The sequence below is a fragment of the Rhinoderma darwinii genome, assembly GCF_050947455.1.
Source record: "Rhinoderma darwinii isolate aRhiDar2 chromosome 4 unlocalized genomic scaffold, aRhiDar2.hap1 SUPER_4_unloc_10, whole genome shotgun sequence".
Lineage (NCBI taxonomy): Eukaryota > Metazoa > Chordata > Amphibia > Anura > Rhinodermatidae > Rhinoderma > Rhinoderma darwinii.
Window position 1 is genome coordinate 266,761 of NW_027461754.1, and position 14,151 is coordinate 280,911.

A 14,151-nucleotide genomic window follows, 5' to 3' on the forward strand; every position below is an offset into this window, starting at 1 on the left:
GTCCATTTGTTGGCGGCTGTAGTTCCACGCAGTTGTTATGTTTTATCATTCTCTTCTTTTTATTGTGTTGATCAGAAGGTCCTCTAAGAAACATACTCCATTTACCATGTTGTGGCTTTTTTACGACTTTAATCAAAGTGGGGGAGCGTGGTTGTCTCTGTGGCGCAATTGGTTAGCGCGTTCGGCTGTTAACCGGAAGGTTGGTGGTTCAAGCCCACCCAGGGACGGCAGTGTCCTCTTTTTGTCTCAGTTGCATGTTACAGAAAATCCTATGGTGCCTCTCAACTTAAAGTTTCGGCCAGAAGAGGAGGGCACCGGTTGTAAGACCATTTCAACATGTACAGTGTGAAAAATTTTGAGAAGAGAAAAAAATCCCAGTGATTTGGATGACATAGTTGCAATGTAGAAAGAATGGTCCAGAGCCTTTGGCCCTCTTTGGTTGTGGGCCTAAATGTCTTTCCATGCGCCACTCTGTTTCAAAGAAGATGACACATGACATGAGAAACTGGGAGGTTCAAGCAAAGCTTGAAGGTTGTGAAAACTTTTTTTTGTCTGATAACCAAAAGGTTGGTGGTTCAAGCCCACCCAGGGATGATTGTACCCTCTTTTTGTTTCAGTTGCATGTCAGAGTTACAGAAAGTCCTACTGTGGCTCTCAACTGAGAGTTTCGGTCGGATGCCCATTTCAAATACCCAACACAAACAAGAGACCCCTCTGAAAATAGATAGAAGACGAGGGCACCGGGAGAGCATTTGTCGACAGGTTGAAACATCATCTATGAGACTAACAAAAGTTCCTTCGAGCCGGAATTGAACCAGCGACCTAAAGATTGCTGATTTTCTACTACAGTCCTCCGCTCTACCAGCTGAGCTATCGAAGGCTTGCCGAGCTGGTTGTCGGGTGCTTCCTAAGCTTGCAAATGAGTTACATGAGTAGGGAAACAGAGGAGAATTGTCCCGCTCTTTGAAAAACTCGGCAAACCAAAACTTTGGAGAATACGGGCGTCGATCCCGTTACCTCTCGCATGCTAAGCGAGCGCTCTACCATTCGAGCTAATCCCCCTTCTGGCAGTCCATGTTGGGGTCCATGCTGGTTTCCATGTTGGGGTGCCTGATTCACCACAATTGTGATCATCACATACTTTTCAACCTGTAGCTTTAAGCTTTTTTTTTTTTTTTTATTTTTTTTTTTTAAGTGTGGATGTCTTTCTCCCGTAAAAGCAGAAGGAGCGTGGAGCTTACAGGGTGCCGGGTGGTGTAAAAGTATAGGTGAGTCGTTAGTGTACAGAGTGAAGAATTGTGGGAAGAGAAAAGAAATCAGAATGATTTAAATAAGAAAGTCGCAACGTAGAAAAGATGGTCTAGATCCAATGGCCCATTTGGTTGTGGGCCCAAAAGCCTTTGCCTGTGCCACTTTGTTGCAAAGGCGAAAACATGTGGCATGAGAAACTGGGAGGTTGCGTGTATAAAAAGCATAGTCTGAAGGTCGTGAAAATGAGATGGTCAGGGATCGGGGGTCTCTATTCTATTTTTACGAGAAAAACATGTGATTCCGACCGGGGATAATGGCCAAATTGTAACAGGGGGCGTGAGTAAAAGAGAGCACTTAGCAGAGGATGGTTTCGATCCATCGACCTCTGGGTTATGGGCCCAGCACGCTTCCGCTGCGCCACTCTGCTGCCATACCTCCAAAAGAGAGGGGTAGCCTATTACCCGCTGACTGTTGTTAAGACGCTAATGTGGAGGCCATCTCTGTGTTGCAATTGTCCATTTGTTGGCGGCTGTAGTTCCACGCAGTTGTTATGTTTTATCATTCTCTTCTTTTTATTGTGTTGATCAGAAGGTCCTCTAAGAAACATACTCCATTTACCATGTTGTGGCTTTTTTACGACTTTAATCAAAGTGGGGGAGCGTGGTTGTCTCTGTGGCGCAATTGGTTAGCGCGTTCGGCTGTTAACCGGAAGGTTGGTGGTTCAAGCCCACCCAGGGACGGCAGTGTCCTCTTTTTGTCTCAGTTGCATGTTACAGAAAATCCTATGGTGCCTCTCAACTTAAAGTTTCGGCCAGAAGAGGAGGGCACCGGTTGTAAGACCATTTCAACATGTACAGTGTGAAAAATTTTGAGAAGAGAAAAAAATCCCAGTGATTTGGATGACATAGTTGCAATGTAGAAAGAATGGTCCAGAGCCTTTGGCCCTCTTTGGTTGTGGGCCTAAATGTCTTTCCATGCGCCACTCTGTTTCAAAGAAGATGACACATGACATGAGAAACTGGGAGGTTCAAGCAAAGCTTGAAGGTTATGAAAACTTTTTTTTGTCTGATAACCAAAAGGTTGGTGGTTCAAGCCCACCCAGGGATGATTGTACCCTCTTTTTGTTTCAGTTGCATGTCAGAGTTACAGAAAGTCCTACTGTGGCTCTCAACTGAGAGTTTCGGTCGGATGCCCATTTCAAATACCCAACACAAACAAGAGACCCCTCTGAAAATAGATAGAAGACGAGGGCACCGGGAGAGCATTTGTCGACAGGTTGAAACATCATCTATGAGACTAACAAAAGTTCCTTCGAGCCGGAATTGAACCAGCGACCTAAGGATTGCTGATTTTCTACTACAGTCCTCCGCTCTACCAGCTGAGCTATCGAAGGCTTGCCGAGCTGGTTGTCGGGTGCTTCCTAAGCTTGCAAATGAGTTACATGAGTAGGGAAACAGAGGAGAATTGTCCCGCTCTTTGAAAAACTCGGCAAACCAAAACTTTGGCGAATACGGGCGTCGATCCCGTTACCTCTCGCATGCTAAGCGAGCGCTCTACCATTTGAGCTAATCCCCCTTCTGGCAGTCCATGTTGGGGTCCATGCTGGTTTCCATGTTGGGGTGCCTGATTCACCACAATTGTGATCATCACATACTTTTCAACCTGTAGCTTTAAGCTTTTTTTTTTTTTTTTATTTTTTTTTTTTAAGTGTGGATGTCTTTCTCCCGTAAAAGCAGAAGGAGCGTGGAGCTTACAGGGTGCCGGGTGGTGTAAAAGTATAGGTGAGTCGTTAGTGTACAGAGTGAAGAATTGTGGGAAGAGAAAAGAAATCAGAATGATTTAAATAAGAAAGTCGCAACGTAGAAAAGATGGTCTAGATCCAATGGCCCATTTGGTTGTGGGCCCAAAAGCCTTTGCCTGTGCCACTTTGTTGCAAAGGCGAAAACATGTGGCATGAGAAACTGGGAGGTTGCGTGTATAAAAAGCATAGTCTGAAGGTCGTGAAAATGAGATGGTCAGGGATCGGGGGTCTCTATTCTATTTTTACGAGAAAAACATGTGATTCCGACCGGGGATAATGGCCAAATTGTAACAGGGGGCGTGAGTAAAAGAGAGCACTTAGCAGAGGATGGTTTCGATCCATCGACCTCTGGGTTATGGGCCCAGCACGCTTCCGCTGCGCCACTCTGCTGCCATACCTCCAAAAGAGAGGGGTAGCCTATTACCCGCTGACTGTTGTTAAGACGCTAATGTGGAGGCCATCTCTGTGTTGCAATTGTCCATTTGTTGGCGGCTGTAGTTCCACGCAGTTGTTATGTTTTATCATTCTCTTCTTTTTATTGTGTTGATCAGAAGGTCCTCTAAGAAACATACTCCATTTACCATGTTGTGGCTTTTTTACGACTTTAATCAAAGTGGGGGAGCGTGGTTGTCTCTGTGGCGCAATTGGTTAGCGCGTTCGGCTGTTAACCGGAAGGTTGGTGGTTCAAGCCCACCCAGGGACGGCAGTGTCCTCTTTTTGTCTCAGTTGCATGTTACAGAAAATCCTATGGTGCCTCTCAACTTAAAGTTTCGGCCAGAAGAGGAGGGCACCGGTTGTAAGACCATTTCAACATGTACAGTGTGAAAAATTTTGAAAAGAGAAAAAAATCCCAGTGATTTGGATGACATAGTTGCAATGTAGAAAGAATGGTCCAGAGCCTTTGGCCCTCTTTGGTTGTGGGCCTAAATGTCTTTCCATGCGCCACTCTGTTTCAAAGAAGATGACACATGACATGAGAAACTGGGAGGTTCAAGCAAAGCTTGAAGGTTGTGAAAACTTTTTTTTGTCTGATAACCAAAAGGTTGGTGGTTCAAGCCCACCCAGGGATGATTGTACCCTCTTTTTGTTTCAGTTGCATGTCAGAGTTACAGAAAGTCCTACTGTGGCTCTCAACTGAGAGTTTCGGTCGGATGCCCATTTCAAATACCCAACACAAACAAGAGACCCCTCTGAAAATAGATAGAAGACGAGGGCACCGGGAGAGCATTTGTCGACAGGTTGAAACATCATCTATGAGACTAACAAAAGTTCCTTCGAGCCGGAATTGAACCAGCGACCTAAGGATTGCTGATTTTCTACTACAGTCCTCCGCTCTACCAGCTGAGCTATCGAAGGCTTGCAGAGCTGGTTGTCGGGTGCTTCCTAAGCTTGCAAATGAGTTACATGAGTAGGGAAACAGAGGAGAATTGTCCCGCTCTTTGAAAAACTCGGCAAACCAAAACTTTGGAGAATACGGGCGTCGATCCCGTTACCTCTCGCATGCTAAGCGAGCGCTCTACCATTTGAGCTAATCCCCCTTCTGGCAGTCCATGTTGGGGTCCATGCTGGTTTCCATGTTGGGGTGCCTGATTCACCACAATTGTGATCATCACATACTTTTCAACCTGTAGCTTTAAGCTTTTTTTTTTGTCTGTCTTTCTCTTTCTTTTTGGATGTCTTTCTCCCGTAAAAGCAGAAGGAGCGTGGAGCTTACAGGGTGCCGGGTGGTGTAAAAGTATAGGTGAGTCGTTAGTGTACAGAGTGAAGAATTGTGGGAAGAGAAAAGAAATCAGAATGATTTAAATAAGAAAGTCGCAACGTAGAAAAGATGGTCTAGATCCAATGGCCCATTTGGTTGTGGGCCCAAAAGCCTTTGCCTGTGCCACTTTGTTGCAAAGGCGAAAACATGTGGCATGAGAAACTGGGAGGTTGCGTGTATAAAAAGCATAGTCTGAAGGTCGTGAAAATGAGATGGTCAGGGATCGGGGGTCTCTATTCTATTTTTACGAGAAAAACATGTGATTCCGACCGGGGATAATGGCCAAATTGTAACAGGGGGCGTGAGTAAAAGAGAGCACTTAGCAGAGGATGGTTTCGATCCATCGACCTCTGGGTTATGGGCCCAGCACGCTTCCGCTGCGCCACTCTGCTGCCATACCTCCAAAAGAGAGGGGTAGCCTATTACCCGCTGACTGTTGTTAAGACGCTAATGTGGAGGCCATCTCTGTGTTGCAATTGTCCATTTGTTGGCGGCTGTAGTTCCACGCAGTTGTTATGTTTTATCATTCTCTTCTTTTTATTGTGTTGATCAGAAGGTCCTCTAAGAAACATACTCCATTTACCATGTTGTGGCTTTTTTACGACTTTAATCAAAGTGGGGGAGCGTGGTTGTCTCTGTGGCGCAATTGGTTACCGCGTTCGGCTGTTAACCGGAAGGTTGGTGGTTCAAGCCCACCCAGGGACGGCAGTGTCCTCTTTTTGTCTCAGTTGCATGTTACAGAAAATCCTATGGTGCCTCTCAACTTAAAGTTTCGGCCAGAAGAGGAGGGCACCGGTTGTAAGACCATTTCAACATGTACAGTGTGAAAAATTTTGAGAAGAGAAAAAAATCCCAGTGATTTGGATGACATAGTTGCAATGTAGAAAGAATGGTCCAGAGCCTTTGGCCCTCTTTGGTTGTGGGCCTAAATGTCTTTCCATGCGCCACTCTGTTTCAAAGAAGATGACACATGACATGAGAAACTGGGAGGTTCAAGCAAAGCTTGAAGGTTGTGAAAACTTTTTTTTGTCTGATAACCAAAAGGTTGGTGGTTCAAGCCCACCCAGGGATGATTGTACCCTCTTTTTGTTTCAGTTGCATGTCAGAGTTACAGAAAGTCCTACTGTGGCTCTCAACTGAGAGTTTCGGTCGGATGCCCATTTCAAATACCCAACACAAACAAGAGACCCCTCTGAAAATAGATAGAAGACGAGGGCACCGGGAGAGCATTTGTCGACAGGTTGAAACATCATCTATGAGACTAACAAAAGTTCCTTCGAGCCGGAATTGAACCAGCGACCTAAGGATTGCTGATTTTCTACTACGGTCCTCCGCTCTACCAGCTGAGCTATCGAAGGCTTGCCGAGCTGGTTGTCGGGTGCTTCCTAAGCTTGCAAATGAGTTACATGAGTAGGGAAACAGAGGAGAATTGTCCCGCTCTTTGAAAAACTCGGCAAACCAAAACTTTGGAGAATACGGGCGTCGATCCCGTTACCTCTCGCATGCTAAGCGAGCGCTCTACCATTTGAGCTAATCCCCCTTCTGGCAGTCCATGTTGGGGTCCATGCTGGTTTCCATGTTGGGGTGCCTGATTCACCACAATTGTGATCATCACATACTTTTCAACCTGTAGCTTTAAGCTTTTTTTTTTTTTTTTATTTTTTTTTTTTAAGTGTGGATGTCTTTCTCCCGTAAAAGCAGAAGGAGCGTGGAGCTTACAGGGTGCCGGGTGGTGTAAAAGTATAGGTGAGTCGTTAGTGTACAGAGTGAAGAATTGTGGGAAGAGAAAAGAAATCAGAATGATTTAAATAAGAAAGTCGCAACGTAGAAAAGATGGTCTAGATCCAATGGCCCATTTGGTTGTGGGCCCAAAAGCCTTTGCCTGTGCCACTTTGTTGCAAAGGCGAAAACATGTGGCATGAGAAACTGGGAGGTTGCGTGTATAAAAAGCATAGTCTGAAGGTCGTGAAAATGAGATGGTCAGGGATCGGGGGTCTCTATTCTATTTTTACGAGAAAAACATGTGATTCCGACCGGGGATAATGGCCAAATTGTAACAGGGGGCGTGAGTAAAAGAGAGCACTTAGCAGAGGATGGTTTCGATCCATCGACCTCTGGGTTATGGGCCCAGCACGCTTCCGCTGCGCCACTCTGCTGCCATACCTCCAAAAGAGAGGGGTAGCCTATTACCCGCTGACTGTTGTTAAGACGCTAATGTGGAGGCCATCTCTGTGTTGCAATTGTCCATTTGTTGGCGGCTGTAGTTCCACGCAGTTGTTATGTTTTATCATTCTCTTCTTTTTATTGTGTTGATCAGAAGGTCCTCTAAGAAACATACTCCATTTACCATGTTGTGGCTTTTTTACGACTTTAATCAAAGTGGGGGAGCGTGGTTGTCTCTGTGGCGCAATTGGTTAGCGCGTTCGGCTGTTAACCGGAAGGTTGGTGGTTCAAGCCCACCCAGGGACGGCAGTGTCCTCTTTTTGTCTCAGTTGCATGTTACAGAAAATCCTATGGTGCCTCTCAACTTAAAGTTTCGGCCAGAAGAGGAGGGCACCGGTTGTAAGACCATTTCAACATGTACAGTGTGAAAAATTTTGAGAAGAGAAAAAAATCCCAGTGATTTGGATGACATAGTTGCAATGTAGAAAGAATGGTCCAGAGCCTTTGGCCCTCTTTGGTTGTGGGCCTAAATGTCTTTCCATGCGCCACTCTGTTTCAAAGAAGATGACACATGACATGAGAAACTGGGAGGTTCAAGCAAAGCTTGAAGGTTGTGAAAACTTTTTTTTGTCTGATAACCAAAAGGTTGGTGGTTCAAGCCCACCCAGGGATGATTGTACCCTCTTTTTGTTTCAGTTGCATGTCAGAGTTACAGAAAGTCCTACTGTGGCTCTCAACTGAGAGTTTCGGTCGGATGCCCATTTCAAATACCCAACACAAACAAGAGACCCCTCTGAAAATAGATAGAAGACGAGGGCACCGGGAGAGCATTTGTCGACAGGTTGAAACATCATCTATGAGACTAACAAAAGTTCCTTCGAGCCGGAATTGAACCAGCGACCTAAGGATTGCTGATTTTCTACTACAGTCCTCCGCTCTACCAGCTGAGCTATCGAAGGCTTGCCGAGCTGGTTGTCGGGTGCTTCCTAAGCTTGCAAATGAGTTACATGAGTAGGGAAACAGAGGAGAATTGTCCCGCTCTTTGAAAAACTCGGCAAACCAAAACTTTGGAGAATACGGGCGTCGATCCCGTTACCTCTCGCATGCTAAGCGAGCGCTCTACCATTTGAGCTAATCCCCCTTCTGGCAGTCCATGTTGGGGTCCATGCTGGTTTCCATGTTGGGGTGCCTGATTCACCACAATTGTGATCATCACATACTTTTCAACCTGTAGCTTTAAGCTTTTTTTTTTTTTTTTATTTTTTTTTTTTAAGTGTGGATGTCTTTCTCCCGTAAAAGCAGAAGGAGCGTGGAGCTTACAGGGTGCCGGGTGGTGTAAAAGTATAGGTGAGTCGTTAGTGTACAGAGTGAAGAATTGTGGGAAGAGAAAAGAAATCAGAATGATTTAAATAAGAAAGTCGCAACGTAGAAAAGATGGTCTAGATCCAATGGCCCATTTGGTTGTGGGCCCAAAAGCCTTTGCCTGTGCCACTTTGTTGCAAAGGCGAAAACATGTGGCATGAGAAACTGGGAGGTTGCGTGTATAAAAAGCATAGTCTGAAGGTCGTGAAAATGAGATGGTCAGGGATCGGGGGTCTCTATTCTATTTTTACGAGAAAAACATGTGATTCCGACCGGGGATAATGGCCAAATTGTAACAGGGGGCGTGAGTAAAAGAGAGCACTTAGCAGAGGATGGTTTCGATCCATCGACCTCTGGGTTATGGGCCCAGCACGCTTCCGCTGCGCCACTCTGCTGCCATACCTCCAAAAGAGAGGGGTAGCCTATTACCCGCTGACTGTTGTTAAGACGCTAATGTGGAGGCCATCTCTGTGTTGCAATTGTCCATTTGTTGGCGGCTGTAGTTCCACGCAGTTGTTATGTTTTATCATTCTCTTCTTTTTATTGTGTTGATCAGAAGGTCCTCTAAGAAACATACTCCATTTACCATGTTGTGGCTTTTTTACGACTTTAATCAAAGTGGGGGAGCGTGGTTGTCTCTGTGGAGCAATTGGTTAGCGCGTTCGGCTGTTAACCGGAAGGTTGGTGGTTCAAGCCCACCCAGGGACGGCAGTGTCCTCTTTTTGTCTCAGTTGCATGTTACAGAAAATCCTATGGTGCCTCTCAACTTAAAGTTTCGGCCAGAAGAGGAGGGCACCGGTTGTAAGACCATTTCAACATGTACAGTGTGAAAAATTTTGAGAAGAGAAAAAAATCCCAGTGATTTGGATGACATAGTTGCAATGTAGAAAGAATGGTCCAGAGCCTTTGGCCCTCTTTGGTTGTGGGCCTAAATGTCTTTCCATGCGCCACTCTGTTTCAAAGAAGATGACACATGACATGAGAAACTGGGAGGTTCAAGCAAAGCTTGAAGGTTGTGAAAACTTTTTTTTGTCTGATAACCAAAAGGTTGGTGGTTCAAGCCCACCCAGGGATGATTGTACCCTCTTTTTGTTTCAGTTGCATGTCAGAGTTACAGAAAGTCCTACTGTGGCTCTCAACTGAGAGTTTCGGTCGGATGCCCATTTCAAATACCCAACACAAACAAGAGACCCCTCTGAAAATAGATAGAAGACGAGGGCACCGGGAGAGCATTTGTCGACAGGTTGAAACATCATCTATGAGACTAACAAAAGTTCCTTCGAGCCGGAATTGAACCAGCGACCTAAGGATTGCTGATTTTCTACTACAGTCCTCCGCTCTACCAGCTGAGCTATCGAAGGCTTGCCGAGCTGGTTGTCGGGTGCTTCCTAAGCTTGCAAATGAGTTACATGAGTAGGGAAACAGAGGAGAATTGTCCCGCTCTTTGAAAAACTCGGCAAACCAAAACTTTGGAGAATACGGGCGTCGATCCCGTTACCTCTCGCATGCTAAGCGAGCGCTCTACCATTTGAGCTAATCCCCCTTCTGGCAGTCCATGTTGGGGTCCATGCTGGTTTCCATGTTGGGGTGCCTGATTCACCACAATTGTGATCATCACATACTTTTCAACCTGTAGCTTTAAGCTTTTTTTTTTTTTTTTATTTTTTTTTTTTAAGTGTGGATGTCTTTCTCCCGTAAAAGCAGAAGGAGCGTGGAGCTTACAGGGTGCCGGGTGGTGTAAAAGTATAGGTGAGTCGTTAGTGTACAGAGTGAAGAATTGTGGGAAGAGAAAAGAAATCAGAATGATTTAAATAAGAAAGTCGCAACGTAGAAAAGATGGTCTAGATCCAATGGCCCATTTGGTTGTGGGCCCAAAAGCCTTTGCCTGTGCCACTTTGTTGCAAAGGCGAAAACATGTGGCATGAGAAACTGGGAGGTTGCGTGTATAAAAAGCATAGTCTGAAGGTCGTGAAAATGAGATGGTCAGGGATCGGGGGTCTCTATTCTATTTTTACGAGAAAAACATGTGATTCCGACCGGGGATAATGGCCAAATTGTAACAGGGGGCGTGAGTAAAAGAGAGCACTTAGCAGAGGATGGTTTCGATCCATCGACCTCTGGGTTATGGGCCCAGCACGCTTCTGCTGCGCCACTCTGCTGCCATACCTCCAAAAGAGAGGGGTAGCCTATTACCCGCTGACTGTTGTTAAGACGCTAATGTGGAGGCCATCTCTGTGTTGCAATTGTCCATTTGTTGGCGGCTGTAGTTCCACGCAGTTGTTATGTTTTATCATTCTCTTCTTTTTATTGTGTTGATCAGAAGGTCCTCTAAGAAACATACTCCATTTACCATGTTGTGGCTTTTTTACGACTTTAATCAAAGTGGGGGAGCGTGGTTGTCTCTGTGGCGCAATTGGTTAGCGCGTTCGGCTGTTAACCGGAAGGTTGGTGGTTCAAGCCCACCCAGGGACGGCAGTGTCCTCTTTTTGTCTCAGTTGCATGTTACAGAAAATCCTATGGTGCCTCTCAACTTAAAGTTTCGGCCAGAAGAGGAGGGCACCGGTTGTAAGACCATTTCAACATGTACAGTGTGAAAAATTTTGAGAAGAGAAAAAAATCCCAGTGATTTGGATGACATAGTTGCAATGTAGAAAGAATGGTCCAGAGCCTTTGGCCCTCTTTGGTTGTGGGCCTAAATGTCTTTCCATGCGCCACTCTGTTTCAAAGAAGATGACACATGACATGAGAAACTGGGAGGTTCAAGCAAAGCTTGAAGGTTGTGAAAACTTTTTTTTGTCTGATAACCAAAAGGTTGGTGGTTCAAGCCCACCCAGGGATGATTGTACCCTCTTTTTGTTTCAGTTGCATGTCAGAGTTACAGAAAGTCCTACTGTGGCTCTCAACTGAGAGTTTCGGTCGGATGCCCATTTCAAATACCCAACACAAACAAGAGACCCCTCTGAAAATAGATAGAAGACGAGGGCACCGGGAGAGCATTTGTCGACAGGTTGAAACATCATCTATGAGACTAACAAAAGTTCCTTCGAGCCGGAATTGAACCAGCGACCTAAGGATTGCTGATTTTCTACTACAGTCCTCCGCTCTACCAGCTGAGCTATCGAAGGCTTGCCGAGCTGGTTGTCGGGTGCTTCCTAAGCTTGCAAATGAGTTACATGAGTAGGGAAACAGAGGAGAATTGTCCCGCTCTTTGAAAAACTCGGCAAACCAAAACTTTGGCGAATACGGGCGTCGATCCCGTTACCTCTCGCATGCTAAGCGAGCGCTCTACCATTTGAGCTAATCCCCCTTCTGGCAGTCCATGTTGGGGTCCATGCTGGTTTCCATGTTGGGGTGCCTGATTCACCACAATTGTGATCATCACATACTTTTCAACCTGTAGCTTTAAGCTTTTTTTTTTTTTTTTATTTTTTTTTTTTAAGTGTGGATGTCTTTCTCCCGTAAAAGCAGAAGGAGCGTGGAGCTTACAGGGTGCCGGGTGGTGTAAAAGTATAGGTGAGTCGTTAGTGTACAGAGTGAAGAATTGTGGGAAGAGAAAAGAAATCAGAATGATTTAAATAAGAAAGTCGCAACGTAGAAAAGATGGTCTAGATCCAATGGCCCATTTGGTTGTGGGCCCAAAAGCCTTTGCCTGTGCCACTTTGTTGCAAAGGCGAAAACATGTGGCATGAGAAACTGGGAGGTTGCGTGTATAAAAAGCATAGTCTGAAGGTCGTGAAAATGAGATGGTCAGGGATCGGGGGTCTCTATTCTATTTTTACGAGAAAAACATGTGATTCCGACCGGGGATAATGGCCAAATTGTAACAGGGGGCGTGAGTAAAAGAGAGCACTTAGCAGAGGATGGTTTCGATCCATCGACCTCTGGGTTATGGGCCCAGCACGCTTCCGCTGCGCCACTCTGCTGCCATACCTCCAAAAGAGAGGGGTAGCCTATTACCCGCTGACTGTTGTTAAGACGCTAATGTGGAGGCCATCTCTGTGTTGCAATTGTCCATTTGTTGGCGGCTGTAGTTCCACGCAGTTGTTATGTTTTATCATTCTCTTCTTTTTATTGTGTTGATCAGAAGGTCCTCTAAGAAACATACTCCATTTACCATGTTGTGGCTTTTTTACGACTTTAATCAAAGTGGGGGAGCGTGGTTGTCTCTGTGGCGCAATTGGTTAGCGCGTTCGGCTGTTAACCGGAAGGTTGGTGGTTCAAGCCCACCCAGGGACGGCAGTGTCCTCTTTTTGTCTCAGTTGCATGTTACAGAAAATCCTATGGTGCCTCTCAACTTAAAGTTTCGGCCAGAAGAGGAGGGCACCGGTTGTAAGACCATTTCAACATGTACAGTGTGAAAAATTTTGAGAAGAGAAAAAAATCCCAGTGATTTGGATGACATAGTTGCAATGTAGAAAGAATGGTCCAGAGCCTTTGGCCCTCTTTGGTTGTGGGCCTAAATGTCTTTCCATGCGCCACTCTGTTTCAAAGAAGATGACACATGACATGAGAAACTGGGAGGTTCAAGCAAAGCTTGAAGGTTGTGAAAACTTTTTTTTGTCTGATAACCAAAAGGTTGGTGGTTCAAGCCCACCCAGGGATGATTGTACCCTCTTTTTGTTTCAGTTGCATGTCAGAGTTACAGAAAGTCCTACTGTGGCTCTCAACTGAGAGTTTCGGTCGGATGCCCATTTCAAATACCCAACACAAACAAGAGACCCCTCTGAAAATAGATAGAAGACGAGGGCACCGGGAGAGCATTTGTCGACAGGTTGAAACATCATCTATGAGACTAACAAAAGTTCCTTCGAGCCGGAATTGAACCAGCGACCTAAGGATTGCTGATTTTCTACTACAGTCCTCCGCTCTACCAGCTGAGCTATCGAAGGCTTGCCGAGCTGGTTGTCGGGTGCTTCCTAAGCTTGCAAATGAGTTACATGAGTAGGGAAACAGAGGAGAATTGTCCCGCTCTTTGAAAAACTCGGCAAACCAAAACTTTGGAGAATACGGGCGTCGATCCCGTTACCTCTCGCATGCTAAGCGAGCGCTCTACCATTTGAGCTAATCCCCCTTCTGGCAGTCCATGTTGGGGTCCATGCTGGTTTCCATGTTGGGGTGCCTGATTCACCACAATTGTGATCATCACATACTTTTCAACCTGTAGCTTTAAGCTTTTTTTTTTTTTTTTATTTTTATTTTTTAAGTGTGGATGTCTTTCTCCCGTAAAAGCAGAAGGAGCGTGGAGCTTACAGGGTGCCGGGTGGTGTAAAAGTATAGGTGAGTCGTTAGTGTACAGAGTGAAGAATTGTGGGAAGAGAAAAGAAATCAGAATGATTTAAATAAGAAAGTCGCAACGTAGAAAAGATGGTCTAGATCCAATGGCCCATTTGGTTGTGGGCCCAAAAGCCTTTGCCTGTGCCACTTTGTTGCAAAGGCGAAAACATGTGGCATGAGAAACTGGGAGGTTGCGTGTATAAAAAGCATAGTCTGAAGGTCGTGAAAATGAGATGGTCAGGGATCGGGGGTCTCTATTCTATTTTTACGAGAAAAACATGTGATTCCGACCGGGGATAATGGCCAAATTGTAACAGGGGGCGTGAGTAAAAGAGAGCACTTAGCAGAGGATGGTTTCGATCCATCGACCTCTGGGTTATGGGCCCAGCACGCTTCCGCTGCGCCACTCTGCTGCCATACCTCCAAAAGAGAGGGGTAGCCTATTACCCGCTGACTGTTGTTAAGACGCTAATGTGGAGGCCATCTCTGTGTTGCAATTGTCCATTTGTTGGCGGCTGTAGTTCCACGCAGTTGTTATGTT

General features: G+C 45.6%; 12 non-coding genes across 12 annotated transcripts; 6 read left to right on the forward strand and 6 right to left on the reverse strand.

Annotated features, from left to right (window-relative positions):
* Positions 1–153: 153 nt before the first annotated feature.
* Positions 154–227, forward strand: TRNAN-GUU (transfer RNA asparagine (anticodon GUU)). The gene has a single exon. It is a non-coding gene; the product is annotated as a tRNA-Asn (tRNA).
* Positions 228–1,917: 1,690 nt separating this feature from the next.
* TRNAN-GUU (transfer RNA asparagine (anticodon GUU)) lies at positions 1,918–1,991 on the forward strand. The gene has a single exon. It is a non-coding gene; the product is annotated as a tRNA-Asn (tRNA).
* Positions 1,992–2,558: 567 nt separating this feature from the next.
* On the reverse strand, positions 2,559–2,644 carry TRNAY-GUA (transfer RNA tyrosine (anticodon GUA)). The gene is given in 2 exon segments: positions 2,559–2,594; positions 2,608–2,644. It is a non-coding gene; the product is annotated as a tRNA-Tyr (tRNA).
* A 1,037-nt stretch (positions 2,645–3,681) lies between these two features.
* On the forward strand, positions 3,682–3,755 carry TRNAN-GUU (transfer RNA asparagine (anticodon GUU)). The gene has a single exon. It is a non-coding gene; the product is annotated as a tRNA-Asn (tRNA).
* A 567-nt stretch (positions 3,756–4,322) lies between these two features.
* Positions 4,323–4,408, reverse strand: TRNAY-GUA (transfer RNA tyrosine (anticodon GUA)). Its single transcript is given in 2 exon segments — positions 4,323–4,358; positions 4,372–4,408. It is a non-coding gene; the product is annotated as a tRNA-Tyr (tRNA).
* Positions 4,409–7,206: 2,798 nt separating this feature from the next.
* TRNAN-GUU (transfer RNA asparagine (anticodon GUU)) lies at positions 7,207–7,280 on the forward strand. The gene has a single exon. It is a non-coding gene; the product is annotated as a tRNA-Asn (tRNA).
* Positions 7,281–7,847: 567 nt separating this feature from the next.
* On the reverse strand, positions 7,848–7,933 carry TRNAY-GUA (transfer RNA tyrosine (anticodon GUA)). The gene is given in 2 exon segments: positions 7,848–7,883; positions 7,897–7,933. It is a non-coding gene; the product is annotated as a tRNA-Tyr (tRNA).
* A 1,678-nt stretch (positions 7,934–9,611) lies between these two features.
* TRNAY-GUA (transfer RNA tyrosine (anticodon GUA)) lies at positions 9,612–9,697 on the reverse strand. The gene is given in 2 exon segments: positions 9,612–9,647; positions 9,661–9,697. It is a non-coding gene; the product is annotated as a tRNA-Tyr (tRNA).
* A 1,037-nt stretch (positions 9,698–10,734) lies between these two features.
* Positions 10,735–10,808, forward strand: TRNAN-GUU (transfer RNA asparagine (anticodon GUU)). The gene has a single exon. It is a non-coding gene; the product is annotated as a tRNA-Asn (tRNA).
* Positions 10,809–11,375: 567 nt separating this feature from the next.
* Positions 11,376–11,461, reverse strand: TRNAY-GUA (transfer RNA tyrosine (anticodon GUA)). Its single transcript is given in 2 exon segments — positions 11,376–11,411; positions 11,425–11,461. It is a non-coding gene; the product is annotated as a tRNA-Tyr (tRNA).
* A 1,037-nt stretch (positions 11,462–12,498) lies between these two features.
* Positions 12,499–12,572, forward strand: TRNAN-GUU (transfer RNA asparagine (anticodon GUU)). The gene has a single exon. It is a non-coding gene; the product is annotated as a tRNA-Asn (tRNA).
* A 567-nt stretch (positions 12,573–13,139) lies between these two features.
* Positions 13,140–13,225, reverse strand: TRNAY-GUA (transfer RNA tyrosine (anticodon GUA)). The gene is given in 2 exon segments: positions 13,140–13,175; positions 13,189–13,225. It is a non-coding gene; the product is annotated as a tRNA-Tyr (tRNA).
* Between the last annotated feature and the right edge of the window lie 926 nt (positions 13,226–14,151).